The following is a 4,272-nucleotide window of genomic DNA, read 5'->3' on the forward strand; positions in this document are numbered from 1 at the left end:
GAGGAAAAGAGGCCCAGTGGCCATGGGAGACCTGGCTCTAGCAGTGGAGGTACAAAGTAAACATTTGTCGACTCTTAGGAGTCTGAGGGGGGCGCTGGGGAAGGATTCCTGGAGGCGGTGCCATTTCTTCTTTACCGGGTGTCTTGGCCTGCCCAGAGCTCCAGCATTTTCTCTCAATGGCAGGTGCAAGCTGCTCCAGGGATGCTGGTCCCCCGTCTCGTGTCACCTGCTTCTCGCCCAGGCCACCTGGGGTCAGAGAGGGCTGGGCTGCTGCAGCTACCTGATGCCCACCGAGGCAGAGCCCACCACGACATTCCCTCTGGCTCTTCCTTACTCTCCCTGCCTCTTCACTCACGTGGTCTGAGCCCTGCCTCCCTCCCCAGCTCCCGGCCTTCTCTGTCCACACAATAACAGGATGTGATCTGTTTGAAGAGAGGAAGCAGGGCGGACAGGCAGTGCTGATAGCGCGTTTCTGACCCCCACTCTCCACTCCCCCCTCCCCTCCCCTCTGGGTCAGCTCCTGAAGCTGTTTTTGCCCCAAGGCCTTGCCTGGGCCTCTCTCTGGGTCCAGGAGGGATGAGCCTGGGATTGTCAGGCCTCCCTCGGGCCTGTTCGTGTCCACGGAGAGATATGCCAGGGCTGCCCCCTCTGCAGGACCTGCCTCCCGGGCTATGGCTTTGCTGGCTGGGGAGACAACTTCCTGAAAAACTGAGACCCAGAGAAGGTTGCCGGACAGGCTTTGGGCTCTGGGTTATTTCTGGAACTGTTAAACTCTGGGGGTGGGCAGGTGGGTTGCTCAGTTCTGGCTTCGGCTTTGCCTGCCCATCGGCTTCCCCGGGTCCACATGGGCTTCATGATGGCAGCACCGTCATGCACGCAAAAGCACCAATCAAAAGGCCCCCATCAAGCACTGACTGTGCTTGGCTTTGCCCAACATGTGGGATGGGCTATATGGATGGGGAAACTGAGGCTCAGCATGTGCTAGGACCCAGGTTTCTGGACTCCCAACCTGCTGCTTTCTCCACCTTTTTGGCCGGCGTTGTCCATGAGAACTTCCTGTGATGATGGAAATATTCTCTGCCTGCGCTGTCCAATATGGTAGCCGTCAGCCACATGCTACTATCAAGCACTTAAGTGTGGCTAATGCAACTGAGGAACTGAATTTTAAATGTTGTTTAATTTTTTTAATTTAAAAAAAATATAACAACAAACAAACGCAAACCTTCTTAACTTATGACCATTCTGTTCTACATATATAATCAGTAATTCACAATATCATCACATAGTTGCATATTCATCATCATGATCATTTCTTAGAACTAAATGTTGTTTAATTTTAATTCAAATGTAAATAGCCACATGCGGCTCATGGCTACTGTACTGGACAGAGGCGTAGCATCAGGAGAGAGCAGGATGTGCTTTGGAAACCTCAGAGAGTGGTGTACAATGAGGAGCTCGGGACTAAGCGGGCTCGGCCCAAGTCACCAAGGGACTTGAGTGCCACGACGGCAATGGGGAGCCTCTGGGGTTGTGAGCAGGTAGGAACATGTCGGATCTGTGTCTTATGGACTCATTTGGCAGGCAATGTGGAGGGGCTAGAGCGGAGGCAGGGAGACTGGGGGTAGTCGCAGAACCTGTCATCCATAGCATCGCACAACAAGCCTGCTTGGCGAGAGGGCAGCTGGGCTTCTTGTTTCCACCCAAGCAGAGGGAGACATGGATATCTGGGGAGCACAGAAGGAAGAAATAGATCACCGAAGATTAGCTCCACCTGTGCTCAGGGCTCTGCAGTTTATATCCAACAACTGCGCATCCAGCCGGCTGTCCCTCACAATAACCCAGGGTGGGAGGACGGCTGCTCCCATCTTACAGATGAGAAACACTGAGATCAGAGAGGGTAAGTAATTCGCCCAAGGTCCTGAGTCTAATTCTAACCCTGGCTGTTTTGGAAGGCAAATTGCCCCACCCCAAAGCAGGTGAATCCCTTGAACACTGCGTGATCAATACCAATGGATATCACACAGTCCCAGACCCTTAGAGTCGGAGGACTCGGAAGAAAACTCAGAGAAGCCTCTTCCAATACATTGGGGGGAAAGGAGGTGTTTGGCTCTGCTCTTTAATGAATTCCCTGCTTTGGGGAAGGGAATGTCTCCTGATTCAGTCTCAGCTATGCAGATGGTGATCTAAAGATAATATCACCTCCCTCTGCCCAGACCCCACCCCCTTGCCATCCCATGCCTAAGCCCCCCAAGACCCCTACCTTTTTGAGACCCAAAGGAGCTATGGGACCAGGGCAGGAAACCCTTTCCCACCCCATGCCTGGTGACAGCTCAGCCAGCTGAGACCCAGGAAACCAGGGTCCTCAGACCTTCCCAGCTTACCCACTGCAGCCTGGGACCTGTGGTGCTCCTGGGCCCCAGGCCCTGCGGCATCTCAGGGGGCTAGCCTTCTGCCCTCTGGCCGTTCCCACACAGGCTGGCCGTGGTGCCTTCCCTCAGTACTCCCGCCCCTCCTGCTCCAGCACCCTCCTGGGAGTCTCTGTGTTCAATGGGCTATCAGGCTTCCCCATCACTCTCACGCCCCTCTCCAGTGCCCCTGAATAGGTGGGATCTAAGCAGACACAGACACTCCCATCCCCAAGCCCCCAACCAATCTCTCTCCCCAGGACCTCCTGGGGACCTCTTAGCTCTGATCTGCTACCTGCTCTAGCATCCTCCAGAGACACAATGTCTTCCAGGACCCTAAGTCTGCTTTTCTGTTGTTTGGCAATGGCACATTCTAATGCAGCCGTCTAAACCAGGGGGCCAACATGCTCAGGTTGTCCTGGTCTATAATGCTAAGCATGTACTCTGTAAATCTAATCATAGGTAAAAGGTGAGGTCTCTAAGAACCTCGGTTTCTGTTGCCCTAGGAGTCTCTGACTCTGTGATTCTCCACCTCCCTTGGGCTTTTTGACGGCTCCAGTGGGACGATGTAAGAAGAGGCCAAGGGGCTAACAGGACGTTGGTTGCCTGGCTTGGTTTTGGGTGGGTGGGGGGGTGGTTGGCCACAGTCCCCTTCAGGGCCCACATCTGCTCGTTTGGGGCTCAGCCAAGCCCGGGCCGCTGAGTGCAGTTGCCTGGCTGCAGCTGGGAGGCAGAGAGAGAGAGCCTGGCAGACAGGCTGTCTGTATGATGCTAATGAGGGCAGTCGCTGGGCTGGCGAGGAGGGGGAGGCACTGCTTTTGTCCTGCACTTGTCCTCGCTGGAGGGTCCTCAGAGAGAGAGGAAAGGGGCCTCCTCAGACCCAAGTGGCCGTGATTAGCCTTCCATCACTCACTTGGATGGTTCCCCGTGCACTGAGGGGCGTGGACAGAGATCCCAGGGATGGGGGGTGGGGGTGAGGGTGGGGGTGGGGGTGGAGGGAAGGGGGAGCAAGTATAATCCTGAGCCTGACTCTGTGTTTTCCAGGGGACATCCTCAAAAAATCATCCTAGGCCAAGATCATAATGAAAAATTCTACCCCCCTTCTCTCTCTTCCACAGCCCCAGCTCCATCCTCTTTTAAGGACCCTGTGAGATCCCTAAGTGTCTCTTTATCCATTTCTCTTACTTTCCCACCTCCAGCCTGTGTGATACCTGAGATGCCCTCCCTATAGGCTCCCAGCACCAGTAACAGTTCTGAGTGTTAAACTTGGCATTAGATGATGCCTCTGCTGGTTCCCTCCTTAGACTGAGGTCTCTCCTGTTTCTGAACTTGCAGACACCGATATTTGAGGCTGCATGCCATCTGCCCATATCTGAGTCCTGATCTCATCTCCCCTATTTGTCTGTGAGCTGGTCAGTGCTGGGACCCTCCAACCCAGAAGCTGTGCCTTTCCCCATCCCTCTAGGAAGGGGGTTGCATAAAGCACTTACATCTGGTATCTGTGCTTAGTTGTGGCCTCCTTTCCTTGATTTCCATGTGTGCAGGGCTGGCCTGGGGAGAGGTAGGTCCCGGCTTGTGTGCTTGGAGGGGGCTCTGGGTGGGCTTTGCTGCTCCAATATCAGCCCCTTGTCCTGTCATTAAAAAAGTGCAGCCAATATTTATTGAGCACCTAAAATGTGCCAGGCATTGTTCTTAGCACTGGGGATGGAGCAATAAACAAATTAGTTCCTTTATGGGATTTATATTCTGTGTGAAGAGATAGGTAACAAACAAGATAAATAAGTGAAACAAATAGTGAGTTAGATGGAGACAAGTGCTAAGGCGAAAAAGGAAACTGGGAAAAGGAGTGGATTATTATGTTTGTACG

This window comes from Tamandua tetradactyla, chromosome 2 (genome assembly GCF_023851605.1).
Source record: "Tamandua tetradactyla isolate mTamTet1 chromosome 2, mTamTet1.pri, whole genome shotgun sequence".
Taxonomy (NCBI): domain Eukaryota; kingdom Metazoa; phylum Chordata; class Mammalia; order Pilosa; family Myrmecophagidae; genus Tamandua; species Tamandua tetradactyla.